The sequence below is a fragment of the Schistocerca serialis genome, unplaced genomic scaffold (assembly GCF_023864345.2).
Source record: "Schistocerca serialis cubense isolate TAMUIC-IGC-003099 unplaced genomic scaffold, iqSchSeri2.2 HiC_scaffold_1417, whole genome shotgun sequence".
In the NCBI taxonomy this organism is placed as follows: domain Eukaryota; kingdom Metazoa; phylum Arthropoda; class Insecta; order Orthoptera; family Acrididae; genus Schistocerca; species Schistocerca serialis.
The window spans coordinates 37,143,933-37,161,899 of NW_026047644.1; positions in this window are offsets into that span (position 1 = coordinate 37,143,933).

Genomic DNA, 17,967 nt, shown 5'->3' on the forward strand with positions numbered 1-17,967 from the left:
ACACTTGTGCAACACCATCTCTTGAAATGCACACACCGAACCCTGAGACTGGGGAAAACAATGCTGGAGTTAACAAGGAAATACTACAGTTTTTTACACAAGAATATGGATTTTCACCATCGTCTGAAATAGAAAGACCTGACTCTGCAGAGAACAATCCTGAATGCAATGATGAATTGGAGCCACTTTCAGCTTCTTTATTATGCGAATCTTCAATCCCAATTTCAAGTAGTATTGAGCTAACTGCATCATTCTCAGCCACTCCACCTGTTTTCTCGCCTGAAATTGTTCGGCCTTTTCCTAAGGCTCCGCAAAGAAAAACAAGAGGTTCCAGAAATAAAAAGTCAACCATTTATACAGACACGCCTGAAAAAGAGGCAGTTAGGCAAGAATGTGACGAAAAAGAAAAACGATTGAAGGCTCAGCAGGTAAAGAAACATCTTACTGAATCAAGAGGAATAAATAAAGGAAAATGAAAAAACAAAGCAAAGAAAAGGAAGATACCACCATCGTCATTGGATGAAGAAGATTATTTCTGTCTGGTTTGCTTAGGCCCATATTCAAAAAGTAGGCCTGGCGAAAAATGGATAAAATGTCACGGAAAATGTGAGCTCTGGTACCACTTGGAGTGCGCAGGTGGCAGTCGGTTTTACATTTGTCATAATTGTGATGCGTCAGACTAGATCTCAGTGTCGTACTTTTGCACTTTTAGAACTAATATCATCCTTATATTTCTACTGTTCTTTGTTTTTTTGTTATCATATTTACACAAATGCTTAGATTTTCCTTGAATAAGACATTTTAAGATTTTTGTTTCACTGATTTTTATAATGCCTATCTGTTTATATGTTTTGTATTTCAACACACTTATTATATTCTATAGTTTGATATTTTGGTTAAATTCTTTTGCTGATTGTAATATGATGACTGTAATTAATAAGGAACACTAGCATCTATAGCTGTTATTATAACAAACTATTAAAGTGTTCCAAGATTATATTTCTTTTGTTGCATAAAAGTTAAACTTTTACAGAAGAAGATTATGTTGCTATTATGTTAGGTATTAGTTGCAATAAAACTGATTTTATATTATTTTGATGCAATATTTAACATGTCACTACCGACCCCAGGTACTGTTACAACCGCCCCTGGGGTGTGGTCGGTTGTGACATTTTTCTTTGTTTTTTTCTAATTTGCTCCTATGAGATCACCATTGTAACTAGCGACGAAATTTTAATATTTTCATTTAGACAAATGTAGACTGTACTATAAAAAACATTTTTACTCCATCTAACTCGCATAGTAACAACAATATAGGGAATCAAATGAAAATTGTCACAACCCTGCCCAGTCTACCCTACTGGTACAGTATTTTGCGGCTACGGCATTGTAGGACCTTATCAATTTTGTACTGAATTCCTCAGCAGCATGCGCGTTCGCTTTGCTACAAGTCCACCTTGCTTGTTTCTCCATGTGATCCCATTTGAGGTCTCACTACTAATTGCGATACTGCTGTATAGTCAGAAGATTAATATTTGATTCATTAGGACCTCCAGTCATTATCGTCAATCGTTTGCATCACAGAGAGTAGGAGCCCCTAGTTCTCGAGCCAACTCTTATTCTCATAATATTTCAGTATACCCTGTCTTTTAACCTACTGTTTGTGTCGACTGTCATGTGCGTTTATGTTCTGATGTATAATAAATCTCATTGTAATATTTAATCCTCGTATCATTTCGTAGATATAGGCATAATCCCTTTTTCTGTTCTTTATTGTGATTAAGTTCTCTTTTTTTGAGTAGATTAGGATTCTTATTAAGTTACTGTGAGTGTGCAATCCGTATTTTACCAACTAGCAGGGTCTACCATCATTTCCTTCCGTTACCGTTGTGCTCATAATTAATTAGCAGGTACATAAGGAGGGAGTCGAGTGCATGTCTCGTTCTCATGTAAAATTCGTCTGAATTAAAGAGGTACAAACTCTTCTCCGCGCCGGCACCTCGCAAGATATTGTCTAAGGCAGTTAAAATCTTACGCTTTTGAACAGGAAACTCTGGTACAGATTCAAATGCAGTCATTTTCTTATAGAAATTATACGACAAAACACTTACAGCCGCTCCTCTGTCCAAAACAATAGTGGTTGGAATACCTCTTACTATACCAGCAGAAGTAGCTAAAACTATTTCATTGCTAGATGAACGACATTGTGTATTTTCCTGCAGTAGTTCATCAGATAAGCTCTCATCGTGATTGTAGCGGATAAATAACAGTAGTTGGTGCCTAAAACTATTTGCTACATAATTATTGTGTTGTTCATCTGTGGGCGTATCAAACAATGACATTATATGGAAGTCGCCCCCCCAAACCTTCTTCAGCCACGACCTGGAGCACAGTAGTGACTGTCTTTAGTTTGACGTCGTCGTAATTGGTGTAGGTGATGATATAGGTAGAGGTGGAGTTTCACTTGACACTTGTATTATGTCTACATTAGGGTACTGTGTATACTCTCAAATCTGTTGTGGCTTTTGGGGTTGAGCACCTTGACTTACCTGCTGATTGGTGGGTAAAGCCCACTTTTGATTTTGTACAGGCTGTGACGATATTTACCACAGACCTGCGTTGATGCTGTACTTAGGTGGTGGCCCAGTATTTAGGAACCCATTACTGTAGTTACTGTTCCACTTTTGCTGTTGATTTTGTACAGGCTGGTAATGGTTTCTGTTTACGTTCCAGTTTTTTGTTGTTTCCATTTCTGTTATTTCCATTACTATTGTTGCGTCGCCTCTTGTGTGGGTTGTCGCTTGCCGTGTATGATATGTTATGATTACTGTTCATAATGGAGTGTGTCTGCTGATGTAGATCCTTGTATTGGTTTGCGGATGGTAGCTGTTGATTCTGCTGCACTACGTAACCAACAGCGGCCGGCGCGCCGGGACTGAGTTGGCGAGCCTGCGCGTTCTGCGTGCCAGCGACTTACACACAGTGGCAGCTGTTTCGCCGGGCGGAACGTTGATCCTGGAATAACATATCAACAGAACCAAGCACCGTCAGAAAATATTCTGTATCATTGTCTGGAATGTGCAGTAACTCCTCTTTAATGTTAAAAGTCAATCTGGCTTTCAGTGCGTGTAGTATTCACACATAGCTACAGGTTCATCAAGAATGTGTCCCATATTCAAATACAGTACTGGCCATCAAAATTGCTACACCACGAAGATGACGTCCTACAGACAGGAAATTTAACCGCCAGGAAAAAGATGCTGTGATGTGCAAATGATTAGCTTTTCAGAGCATTCACAGGGCGTTGGTGCCGATGGCGACACCTACAACGTGCTGACGTGAAGAAAGTTTCCATCCGATTTCTCATACACAAACAGCAGTAGACCGGCGTTGCCTGGTGAAACGTAGTTGTGATGCCTCGTGTAAGAAGGAGAAATGCGTACCATCACGTTTCCGACTTTGATAAAGGTCGGATTGTAGCCTATCGCGATGGTGGTTTATCGTATCGCGACATTGTTGCTCGCGTTGGTCGAGATCCAATGTCTGTTAGCAGAATGTGAAATCGGTGGGTTCAGGAGGGTAATACGGAACGCCGTACTGGATCGCAAGGGCCTCGTATAACTAGCAGTCGAGATGGCAGGGATCAAGAAGTGGCTGCACGATCCGTTACAGCCATGCGGATAAGATGCCTGAGTCAACAGATGGGGAGGTTTGCAAGACAACAACCATCTGTACGAACAGTACGCCGACGTTTGCAGCAGCAGGGACTATCAACTCAGAGACCATGGCTGCGGATACCCTTGACCGTGCATCACAAACAGAAGCGCCTGCGATGGTGTACTGATCGAGGAACCTGGGTGGACGAATGGCAAAACGTCATTTTTTCGTATGAATCCAGGTTCTGTTTACAGCATCATGATGGTCGCATCCGTGTTTGGCGACATCGCGATGAACGCACATTGGAAGCGTGTATTCGTCATCGCCATACTGGCGTATCACCCGGCGTGATGGTATGGGATGCTGTTTGCTACACGTCTCGGTCACCTCTTGTTCGCATTGACGGCATTTTGAACAGTGGACGTTAAATTTCAGATGTTACGACCCACGGCTCTAACCTTCATTCGATCCCTGCGAAACCCTACATTTCAGCAGGGTAATGCACGACCGCATGTTGCAGGTCCTGTACGGGCCTTTCTGGAGACAGAAAATGTTCGACTGCTGCCCTGGCCAGCACATTCTCCAGATCTCTCACCAATCGGAAACGTGTGGTCAATGGTGGCGGAGCAACTGGCTCGTCACAATACGCCAGTCACTACTCTTGAAGAACTATGGTACCGTGTTGAAGCTGCATCGGCAGCTGTACCTGTACACGCCATCCAAGCTCTGTTTGACTCAAAGCCCAGGCGTATCAAGGCCGTTATTACGGCCAGAAGTGGTTGGTCTGGGTACTGATTTCTCAGGGTCTATGCACCCAAATTGCGTGAAAATGTAGTCACATGTCAGTTCTAGTACAATATATTTGTCCAATGAATACCCGTTTATCATCTGCATTTCTTATTACGGCCAGAAGTGGTTGGTCTGGGTACTGATTTCTCAGGGTCTATGCACCCAAATTGCGTGAAAATGTAGTCACATGTCAGTTCTAGTACAATATATTTGTCCAATGAATACCCGTTTATCATCTGCATTTCTTCTTGGTGTAGCAATTTTAATGGCCAGTAGTGTATTTCTCAAAATAGCGGCGCAAATTGCCATTTTTAACTCTGAAACGATCTGTTTCCACAGTCTCTTACCTTAGATGTTCTTGTACCGACTGCGAACAAAATGTGGCCAAGAAAGCTCTTGCAAACTGTCCATATGTCACGTATCTGTCGGCCTAAACAGCTGCATCATGCTGGATGTAACCTACAACGTAAGAAATTCTCTTTCGGTCACTCCATGCCCTTGGGAACGCATTTCTAAACGCTTTCGGAAAAATTACAGGATGTACAGTTCGTTTTTCTGGGATGAAAGATTGAAATTGCTGATGTTTAATCAGACTTTCTTCTTCTTTGGCAGTGTAATGTCGATTACTTTCACTGGAGTTATTGTAGTGATCGGCTGGTGAAAGGAAAGGAATGTACTGCCATAAATATCGCGACTGTAATTAGGTGACATGAGTACAGGTGTGTACTGTGTGGTGTGTGTTGTGTATGGAGGTGTCATACATCAATCTTTTTTCATTACCAAAGCAAGAATTTTGATTATTATCATTACTGCACTCCAGTCGTATTGTAGTGTCGCGGAATAGTAAAGAGTTGGAAACGTGGAATATTGTCAAAGTTTCGTTGCCTATGCCGAGAGCCAGAGGCTGTAGGTTAGCCGAGAGGTAGGAGGATTGCACATGTATCGAAATGTGTCGTCACACAGGGGCAGTGGACCGGTTACACACAACAGGCGAGAGAGAATTGCTTAGCACGCGGGTTTGTGTTAGACGGAGACTTTTGTAGAGTGTAAGGCAGAGGTATAGCGTCAGCTGTACTGCATTTCATAACTTCGCGTAAGTCTGCCGTAACAACACGTAACTCTGTCGCAAGAACATCTAAGGGGACACTACGACAGATGAATCAGCAGTATAAGTGGAACGAATGCGTTCATTACAAACGGGCATTAAGACAGGACGTCGCTCGTGCTTCCTTTAAATACGCCAGCTTTGATAGTAACAAGGCACTCGCACATGCAGTTACAGTTAGATGTGTACTGGGACGCTGCGTAGCGCTCAGTTCGGTGATCGACATGTTAATCCTTATTAAGAAGATGTTGCAGTAAGGGCGGCCCATCCAGCAGCAGACGTGAGGGGACAGTACCAGCTCCGGTCCTCTCTGCTGCCGCTGTCAATCGTCGACCCGGGATTAGCAGACATCGCGGCAGACTCGCTCGCCGCCAATGCTGACCACATCGGTGAGCCGTCGTCGAGATCGTGCGGGGCCTAGGCCCCGTGCATCCGCCGTCACAACCGGGTGAGCCGACGACGCCGGGGGACTGCAGCCCGTTCCACCCGTCCACCGCAGACGAGCCACCAGGAGGAGCAGGGAAGAAGGCGGGGTGGGATAGAGTACACCCCGCACTACGAGAACGCCTCTGGTGCCGACAGCCCCGGGACTCCAACCCGGAGCCTCCTACGCGCAGCGGCCTGCTGTCCGCCAGTCAGGTGCCGCCAGCCACGCGCGGCCGAAGTAATAAGGGCGTTCCGCCGCTACGTCACAGCAAGACTGGTGCGGCCCGGAGCTGGTGTCACCGCTCCGAGTCAGTGAGGACTCGAGGGAGGTCGTCGATATCGCCGAGCTCAGCCAGCCTGCGTTACGTGGGCCGCATTGTACTCGGCAGGAATACGGGTGTCACGAATTAATAATGTTTCTTTGGCGTTTCTGACGCGTCCACGGTCATTTCCTAGCATCCTGACAACTGGAGAGGTCACCGCTCGGCTTCCAGTCCACCGTAGGCGACCGGGGGGACCACCGAGGCGCCTACAGTATGTCACCGTTTACTCGTTTGTGTTGTGCTGCGCTGGAGTGAGCTGCCTAAGCTGTGCATGCTCATTATTTTTGACAAATTCGTCTACGGAGCCGTGCACAACCGTCGGTAATTTTTCCTCCATCCAGTGGTCAAAATGAGCATGCCAGTCTTTCTCAGATTTCCCCTTGTGTTCCCCAATTTGGGACTCTTTAATTGTGTCGGGCAAAGCAGAAACTTACTGCAAACCTGAAATTACGAAAGGTAAGTTTTAAGAAAACTTCTTTCCTGCATATCGCGACTAGCAATATTTACAAATACAATTCACAGCTCTGAAGCGCTCGACGACCGAATATTCCGACAAAACGACATTAAACATTTCGTATCACGTCACATGGAATCTTGCACACCGTAGCCACCATTTGAAACCTTCTCTAGCGCTGATAACACTGCTGAAGCTTCAGAATGGGAATCAGACTCTTCCTCATATTTTCCCTTCTATTCCTTCACTCTGTAACTTATTAATTCTCCCCAGCAGAGCAAATAGAAATTGTTTTCCTTGGACATTGTAATTAATACCTCTTTGTACTGCAAACGTAAAGTTAGTTCAGTCATTTCCCATATACAGACAATGACTTCATTTTTTATTATGCAGAAGACTGAAACTATGCATTTTGAATTTCTTCAAGTTTTGAAGTTTGATACAAGGAATGTTCCAACGTAAAACACACACATTTTTACACACAACGTATATTTCGATCTACAACAAATTACATCTAACATCCATTTCTTAACAGGTTATAAATGCTTATCCACAACAAAATAGATGAATAAAATACAAATTTTGTTTGCTTAACACAGCCATATTGTTTCACACACACGAATATATATATATATGTATATAAATACTGTTGTACATGCACAGACACAAATGTATAGTGAACACATTGATACAAGAAATGGACACGCAGTTGTATGACATCTGCTTCAAACCCTGAATTATACTCTCAATAATTTTGGTAACTGTAGACTGACAGCGTTTTTGTAATGAACGACACAAAAAGCACAGCACCACGAAGGAATTATCGGAATGCGACGATAATCGGTACATGTGATGTACATGTACGCACGAGCAAATGAATGACAGAAAAATTGTACGATTCATTCGAGAGCTTCACAACTTGAGCAAGTCAACAGCGCGTAGCTTTACGTCTGGCCCTGATTGACAGAGTTGTTGGATGCTCTCCCGAGGGATTTCGTCCGCAGTTCTGTGCAACTGGTGAGTTGGATCGGCAAACTCCCGAGCTGGTTGGACGGCTCTGAACACAAGTCTCCAAACGTTCTCAGTTGGGGGAGATCCGGCAACCACGCCAGTCAAGAGTTTGGTACGTATGGAAACAAGCAGTAGAAACTGTCGCCATGCATTATCTTGCTGAAATGAAGGACACGGATTGCTTGTCATGAAGGACAACAAAACTGGGCACGGATTACCATTGAAGAACCGCTGTGCTGTAACGGTGCCGTGGATGACGACGAAAGGGGTCCCGCCATAAAAAGAAGTAGTAGTCCAGACCATCACTCCCGGTTGTCCAGCCCTATGGTGTGTGAAAGGCCGTTACCACTCCACTGTCCAGGGCGCCTCCAGGAACATTTTTACTGTTCACTGAGGCTCGATTCAATGTGTACCAATGTGTCACCCCCCACCCCATAAGGCCTGACAACCAGGAGTGTTGGCATGGGGTGTAGATCTTCATATCATACCTACTTTGGTTGTCATAGCCGGCCCCGTTAAAGCACAGCGGTTCGTCGATGATACTCCAAGTCGTTTCCTTGCCCTTCATGGCAAATAATCCCGCGCTTAGATTTCAGCAAGATAATACCCGCCTGCACACAGCGAGACTTTCTGTTGCCTGTCTTCATGCTTGCCAAATCCCACCTAGACCAGCAAGGTCGCCGTATCTCTCCAGTCCCCACCCCCCCCCCCCTCCCCAATTGACCATGTCTGGAGAATTGTGGCAGGGCTCTCACAGCAGCTCCGGATTTTGAGGTCAGTTGGAGAGAATTGGGCTCGGTATCTCTCGAGACCACATCCAACGACTCTCCCAATCAATGCTGAGCCGAGTAACGGCTTACATGGGGACCAGAGGTCGATCAGCGAGGTACTGACTAAGTCAATTTGTGAAGCTCTCTCCCTTCAATAAATCAACCATCAACCGTTTTTTTTATTGTAATGATTTGTTCGTGTATACACATACATCACATCTACGTATTTACGTCCAATTCGGACAATTTCTTCGTGCTGCCTCATTTTTAGTCTATTTTAAAGAGATCAGTTTCTTTCGAGATATATGTGGTATCAGATATCTAAATATAGACGTCAGTGAGGTCATCTGTTTCGGTTGTGGTCCGCGCTGAAGGCGGTACAGTTGGCAGCGTCCTCGCAACACCAGACAGTAAGGCGTCAGTCTGACGTAGGCGGCCGCTGTAGAGCGGACCGTAAGCAGACAGCACGCCGTGGGGGCCCAGAGTCACATTTGTGTGGCACGTCGAGGTGCAGTGAACAGCCGTCAAGTTGGAATACTACGCTCGCGAGTTGGCGCCGGACGGCCGCAATCCAGAAACTTGATTGACTGATGAGGACGCTGGGAAAACTTGAAGCTGCGCGTATTCTCCATGCACTACAGTGGCGTTAAGCCTACGCGTTGCGGATTCATATAACATTAAGAAAAAGTACGAGGGCATTATATACGTATATATATAATCTCCGATCGGTCGCGAAGAAAAAACCACAGTGAAAATCAAAAACGTTTCATCGGCAACATTTAGCTACACCTTCCAGCTACTCCTGTACACCTTTGCGACTGCGGCTTAGACATTTGCCGTACCGCGGTACTAGCTTTGCAATGCCCTCATCAGAGAATGCAGCCCAGTGTCTGCTGCCAGTTACCCGCTCTGGTATGCGACTCGGTTGCCCGTGACAAAATGCTCTCCTCGTTGCCAGCAGTCCGTCAGCAGAGGAATTTTTCATTTTTGAGAGGGACGTGCGATGGGTGACCAAATACCTCCCACCGAAAATGCTGCAGGAGTGCCACTGTTGCACCTACAGTGTAGCGGCAGAGAATTTTGGCACGAAGAAGGAAAAGCGTAGCATTTACGTTACGTGGGCTCCGAGACCCCTCAGCAGGACGTGACAGTTGGTGGCAAACGCTACTTTCTAGGCTCTGTATGACCATCTTTTTTAGCGATGGTCGCGGGACTCGGCTGTTCGATTGATGATGTCAAACTAAACACGTTTTAGCTGTAAAGTTTCAACCTTATTTTACTAGGCAACCAGTTCCGGCGCTTTATTACTCCATCTTCAGGCCCCTGACCGACGTGTGGGAACAATCTACCTCGCTTGTGGTCGGAGAAGGGGCCGACAATACTGGTGTCAGTAGATACCTACTTGCTGCAGTGACCACCAGACTGGTGCGGTTTGAATGTTTATTTGACAGTGCGCGGCTGATGTTTGAAGTGGTCACTGTAGCAAGTAGATATCTACTAACCTAATAAAATAAGGTGGAAAATTGACGGCTGTAAGGTGTTTCATTTGACTTCACTACCTTCTTGGCGTCTTTAGGCGTTCACTGCGCACTAGATTTGTAAAGAGCGACGTGACGCGACTAGAGACACTGCCCATCGCGTCTGGACAAAGCTTCGTCGGATTTTCACTGTGATTGTACTTTCGCGACCGATAGTTGTTTGAAAAAAAAAAAAAAAAAAAGTAGCCCTCGTATAACGGACACCGTCACTGGATCAGAGTGAGTACAGTTGCGCGATTCAAAATGAACGAAATGGCACCTGCAAAATCCAAAGCCTGCAAAATCCAGCAGAGTACTTGTCTGACGGAAACGTGAACAACGGGTACTGGCAGCAGTCTGTAGGTGCCCGACGCAGGTATTGCGGGGAACAGCCCAGTTTTCAACGATTTGAAGCAGCGTCAGCAACGTGAGCGCATCGACACGAAGTGGACAGGGGCAGACACCAGTGCGGTAGTCACAAGTTCTCGCTCACATGTATAAATACAGACATCGCGGACACTTAACAGGCGAGTGGTGCGCCGCAGCGTGCAGAGGCAGGGGCTATTGCCACACCAGCCAGGTGAAAGGGTTCTAGCAGCTACCTTCACATCATTATTTCCTCTATCTACGAGTCAACACTGGCGAACGCGGAATAATAGGCGCCACCCTGCCTCACCACACTGGCACAGTAAATATGGGGTTACTAGGTGAAATGCCATACTTGACACCTCTTACAAGACTACGCTAATAGCAAAACTACAAATACTGGAATGCTGCATCTGCCTGCTACCAATCTCGTAAGAAATTGGTATTTTTACAAAAAAAGTACAAAAATAATCCACACTCACAACGCTGACAACATTTAACTACGTACGATGATCATAATTTAGTCCCTGTCGTCTTAGCTGCTCCTCTGTTTCTGTTCCTTTCCTGTCGGCTTTTCTCTTTTCCGTGAGGCCTTCGCCTTTGGTGCAAGCTTCGTAGTTTGATTTCCTAAAATCAATAATAAAAGGAGGATGCGGACGGTGATTAAACTGCAGGAGGGAGGTGTCAGGAGCTGGACAGACACGGCACATCTCGTACGTCGGCACGATTCTCTGTCCCATTATGCAACCTATAATCTCAAGATTATTACTGATAGTAGTTAAAGTAGTACAAGACGTATCCGACGATTTGCGTGGAAGAACGTTCGCACACCGTACCCGAATTACAGGGCTGACCCAGTGGTGAAGGAGAAGGGAGTGGCACAGCCGGGCCGAAAAACGCTCTGGTGCGAAGCGCCTGTGTGTGTGTGTGTGTGTGTGTCGCAGCGACAAGTCTGCTACTTGGAGGTGTCAGCTGGCCTACTCTGCGAGGAGAATTCGTCGGCGCAGCTCTCCGAGAAAGTTTGCGTTCGTATTAGAACTGTGTGGCAGACACGGCATCGAACCCAGTCCATTGCCATTCGCGGGTTGCGCCTTATCGTAGTGCGCTGAGCTTAAGGTGCGGTCAGCGTTTGCTGTTTGTCTGCCGGTCGACCCGGTCCCCCAGCGCGAGTGCAGGAAGTTTTGGAATGTCGGAACTACACTTGAGCCGCTTTCGATGAGGGTTTACCAGTCGCTCAGAGACGTGGACAGTCGGTCGTAGACTAAGCGCCGTAGGACGATGGGGAAACAGCGAATGTGTCGAAAGCGTGCTTCTGCAGCAAAGTGGGTGCGGACGGTAGACTTGGATAAGGAACATCCACTGCTGCTCCACTGTACTCCTCGAGATTGTAATGTGATGCGTTGGGTTTGGTTGGGTTGTTTAGGGAAGGAGACCAGACAGCGAAGTCATCGGTCTCATCGGATTAGGGAAGGACGTCGGCCGTGCCCTTTCAAAGGAACCATCCCGGCAATTGCCTGGAGCGATTTAGGGAAATCACGGAAAACCTAAATCAGGATGGCCGGTCGCGGGATTGAACCGTCGTCCTCCCGAATGCGAGTCCAGTGTCTAACCACTGCGCCACCTCGCTCGATACTCTTCGAGATGAAACAGTGAATTGCGACAGCTGCTGCCACCTGCTGCGACAGTTGCGAATCAGAATGCAGAAGGGGTGGAACCTTTAAAAAGTCACGATAGCGTCAGCCCTCTTACAGCCAGAAAAGACAAGCTTGTGCACTCAGATTCCTGGTTTTGAGCTGCTTGCAGCTGTCCTGCCCTAGAGGTCAAGGGATTTTCGCGTTTTTCGTCTGATGAATGCAAGTTTTTAGCCGATTACGAGGTTCTGTACTGGTGTGAGAGTGGGCTCCACACAGCTTCTCCTTAGCTCTAAGATCGAGCAGCTTGTGAACAGGTACAGCAGGTGCTTAGGCACTCGAGAAATTATGCAGGGAAATAATATTATCCTAAAGGTTTTTATTCAACTCAACAGTTTCTGTTTAGTAAATTGGTTTTAATTTTCGAATTGGACTCAGAAATGACTTACGCAATTGTATTTACCATACTGTTACTGTATTCGACAGTGATATCTGTTTCCATATGCATCAACAAAATAAAAGATAGCATGAAGGTAAAGATAAAACATTGTTTATCAATGAAAAGCATGATGCGGATGTTAAAAAGTGTTCATTTAGTTAGTCGGATTTTGGCTCACAAGAAAATTTCTGAATATAACTGACTGTCAACATCAAACAGGAACAGAGAGAGATAGAGAGAGAGAGAGAAGGAGGAAGAGAGAGAAGGATGGAGAGAGAGTGAGAGGTTAGACAGAGCGAGAAGGAGGAAAGAGATATATATATATATATATATATATATATATATATATATATATAGTTCAAATGGCACTATGGGACTTAACATCTGAGGTCATCAGTCTCCTACACCTAGAGCTAGTTAAACCTAACTAACTTAGGGACATGACACACATCCATGCTCAAAGGACAATTTGAACCTGGGACCGTAGCAACAGTGCGGATCCAGACTGAAGCGCCTAGAACCGGTCGACCACAATGGCTGGCAGAGAGAGAGAGAGAGAGAGAGAGAGAGAGAGACAGAGACAGAGACGGAAAAGAAGCAGGGCAATATGGCAGATGAATTACACTGAGCAGGAGAGAAGATTAAGATTTAGTACAATAACAGGTTAGCGTTTACAATTATTTTACAGTAATTTGTCGATGTCAACAAAATAAAATACAAGTAAGACAGGAGTAAGGGGGAATAGCTTGTAATGATTTACAAGTGCAGGTAATGCAGAACTGGGGTGGAAGACCTTACTGGCAATTGTAACAAACTTGGAGGTAATGTGTCTGCATTCTCTGCAGTATTGTTGTTCGCCAGTACTGTATCCTATTTGTAGATGATACACCATTACAGTCTGACCATGATCTTGTGAGCCTAAAATCCAGTCAACTAAATAAATTAACAGTCCAAATGATTCACTGTTTTGTGGTTTTCATTGGCCATTATGAAGTAGTTCTACCAAGCAGCAACAGGAAAATCAATTAACTACAGAACTGTTACTGCAGGCAGAAGTATCTCCAACATCCTGATATCTATGGTTATAAATACTTAACAAACCATATCTCATCGATGAAGCAAATTTTGGCCGTGAAATCCTTCACTGCACGACATTGTCTCTCTTCCTTCTTACTTCATAAATTCAAGGCAAGAATCATCACAATATATACCTTCATTTTATTTTGGTCATTAAAAAATAAGTGTCCTTGATGTTTTTTTTATAGATAAGAGATAAATATTATTTAACTGCAAATATTTTGATGTGATATGCATAGTGTTTACTAACAGCACATTTACGTTATCTTTATATTAACGCTATTTACGCACATGGGATTGTGATTTAGCATTTACTATACACATACATAATTTAAATAATAAAGGCAATCAAAATGGGCTGCTGGCGACCAGTACATATCTTACAACCAAATATTTACCATTACACAAATAATTATAGACTACTGACGATGCCTCTGCAATTAAGTGAAAAATGTTTGGGAAAAAACAATAACATCCACAAGAGAAACATTGTTGAATTAGCATCTGAGGAGAAGTGTCTACACATATTTAGTATGGAATTCTGAATGTTGCACAACAAGAGAGCAGACAATTAAAACTGTTGTGAAACATTACTAGTAGCACATATTTGGAAGTTCTGAACTTATTTTAGCGATGAGGTATTTCGGATAAAACTGTAAAATTGTAACACACAGACAACAATAATTATGGTAATAGCACACATTTCTTTGGTATCCTAACACGCCAGTAACAAACATATAAAACACTTAAAAAATATTACACTCATTTCCTTACGACATCTGAGTGAAGAAAGTGTGTCTATATTTGTACAAAAAATTTGCTGCCTCTAGGACTGAGCCGCAATGAGACTTGTCAGAGGGGGTCCTTCCCCTCCTGAAGCGAACACCAAACAGGAGTGATGAGACACTTCCAGGTTTACTGAAAGTTTTATCACTTGCAACGACGCACTGTGTACTCAGTACACTCTGGGGCACAATTTAGTTTCCGTTCCTAAAAATTATATTTTCACTGATCCTTCATTATGCCACAGCTGTTATGGAGTCTTCAAACTATAGGCCACAAGAGCTTCAGAAGATAAATTTATAAACGTTATACAATGTGTCAGGGAAATAAATGATCAGTGCAGCAGTGCATATGAAGCAAATATGTCGTATATATATTATGAAAAATACGAGTAAGGGTATAACAACAAGAAAATTACCAAATCGTTCAACTCTCTCCAATTATTTTGACTGTTCGAACTCCAGAGCTGTGGCAACTTAATATTCATTCGTACCTTCTGTGTATCGATTACTGGAGACAGTATAATGGAGAAAATACATTTAGTGCTATACACCTTACGTACTAAATTATAAAAAGTAAAATATTTATCTAATGGTAGTTATGCCGAAGAAAAGATGATGCCGACAACAACAACAACGACGACAACAACAAGAACAAAAATTGCACTCAGGCGCTCTCAGCACGACTGTCTCCTCAAGTGTAAAATTAATGAGTACACAGTAGAAGCTTAAATATAGAAATGTATACAACACATAGACTCTACGGAAACAGAGCATTGCACTACAATTTTTCATGTGCCATTACGGACACTATACACATTTCATGTGGAATAACATTGTCCTACGGGTCAAGAAGACATGCGAGTTTCATCACTGCTCTGCAGAAAAGTCAGTCATATCAGTGGATATGCATCAACAAACACAGAATGAACTACTTTCCTCGTATCAGCCAAACAAAACACAGTATCTAGCACACGTAATAGCAGTAAATGGCAGTCTGAATAATTCAGAATATTCAACTTCACTGCTGCAAAGGTGCACCTGTTTCTCACACGGTTCTCGTACTTGCTGTCTATTGAAGTTGGCATTTCAAAACAAATACAGAGCACAATACTGCATGTAGAATACTATCGTATAATCAAGGCATACAACTTTATTCACACTTTCAGAAGAGGATTTTGCCCTAGAAACAAAATGTCTGTAGTCCACTAGCAGTGTGAATGAAGTGCGTTCATAGTACCAGCCAGGAATTTTCTGTCATCTTACTTGAACACAGTGCAGAGTAATTGATATAACTTTGTATTTATGTGATGTTGATGAAATTTTGTACAAATAAACGTGGTTTGATATTTTTGTATCTTTTGAGATTGCTGTACTTTGGAGTATTAGGAGATGCTTGCAGGCACATAAAACTGAAGACTGTTGTGGAACATTATAAGCTGAAAAAAACATTCGTTTTAAGTTTGCAACAACAAAAAGTCCATAGCTGTAATTTAGCATTAATTAATGTAGGATCTTCTAAATTCGTCAGCTATTTTGACACTGCCCAAAATTTCTGGCATTATTCACTACCCTGGGTAGAAAAAAGGTTACATAATATGATGATGCAACCTGATCAATAAAATCGTATTGTACTGTTTCTTATCTGCAATTAACAGCAATAACAACTAATCGCATATATGTGCTACTGGTTCCCATCGCACTGCAGATAAAAAATATGCTACTCATGTGAGAAAGGTCCACCGCTAAAATTTCAAACAATGGTGAAACGCATATTACATGTAACCTAGTTTCGTTTTACACATTCATGTGTTAAGTTTGTCGTGGGGCTATGAGGGACACTTCACTTTTTATCTGTTTCATAATGGAGGGATCAAATTTGATAGCTTTGGAATAATTGTACTAGGATGAATGAATGATTAGGCAAATTCCCTTTTGCTTTTTACACAAAACCGAGACTTGTGTCCTACTGCCCAACGCAGTATCACAAAACGGCGAAAATTGTATAGAAAATAGTAAATTTGTAACAATTATTGTATATGAACAGTGCAAATTCGAGAATATTAATCCAATTTAGATTTACAACTTCCTGATTATGTTTCTTTTGTGTATTTAAGGTGTAGGATTCTAATAGTGGAGTGTATTAGCTACTATGCTGTACCCCAGAATACACACACTTCATGTTCAGGAAGCGCAAGTACCAAAGTACCTCTTGATCAGTTACGCTGAAAAGGAGTATTATTCCACGAGAGCGTGACTCTGGAACAAGTAGAATATCCGAATGAGTAGCCTCTATTTATCTGCTAGCCAGACGTATATGTAATAGCAATCTTTTCTTAGGGCACATACAGAGTCTGAGAAATCAATGTAAATTACTAACTATGTAACAACTGGGGTACATTTCACCTCACCTGCGTGAGGGCACACAGACAACATATTGATCATCAGCAAATGCCGTAATTTTTCCTCTCGGGTCCTGAGTTACTATACTTTACATACAAAATTGTTTAAATTCCCGGAGATACGGAAAACCTGAAAAAATACTGCATGATGAAACTAGCCTTCCGATTCCCCACCTCATTTATATGGGAACCAGTTTCAGCGTTATACTATGCCATCTCAGGTCCCTGACCGACGTGTAGGAATAATCTACGTCGGTTGTGATCCAACCAGGGTTCAAATGGCTCTGAGCACTATGGGACTTAACATCTGTGGTCATCAGTCCCCTACAACTTAGAACTACTGAAACCTAACTAACCTAAGGACATCACACACATCCATGCCCGAGGCAGGATTCGAACCTGCGACCGTATCAGTCCCGCGCTTCCGGACTGAGCGCCTAGAACCGCTAGACCACCGCGGCCGGCTCCAACCAGGGACCAGCAATAGTATTAGTAGGGACATGGTACGGTGATCACTTCAACTCTCTCCTGCTGACACTCCTCGCTATAACAAAAATCTACAAATAGCAGTATTGCTGGCCGCTGTTTGGATCACAACCGAGGTAGATTTTTCCTATACGAAGGGTCAGGGGCCTGAAGATGGTGTAGTACAACGCTGAAACTGGTTGCCAAATAAAATAAGGTTGGAAATTTGACTGCTGAAAGGTGTTTAATTTGACATGCTCTACATCCTCTGTTAAACAGACGAGTCCCGCCAACATTTTTAAAATGACGGACATACAGAGAAAGGTGTGCTGCTTTTTGATTGGCTTGCTGTGGCAATTGTGGACTATTTGCGAGTACTTCTTCACTGTCTTATCGTCGAAATACTTCTCACTGTTGTATAATTCGAACATCAACTAGAGAAGCCACCACATCTTTGTTAATAAGGAAGTGAAGTGTTGTCATTTTGTATAACTTTTCTTAGAACGATTCAGAAATAATGAATTCGCAATGAAATATTTAAAAATGCAAACAAGATTTCTACTCAAACTGTTTTAAAACTGATGTCGGGAATGAAACACGCATTACTAAACATTATCTTTAACGCAATCAGATAGTTTTGAGTTGTAGTGTGTCGAGTAAGTTTAATATGAGGTGTGTGAGCACGATGCTGCAGCATTCACATTGCAAAATTCAATATTTGATTTTTAAAACTCCGTAAACGACCTTTTGGCA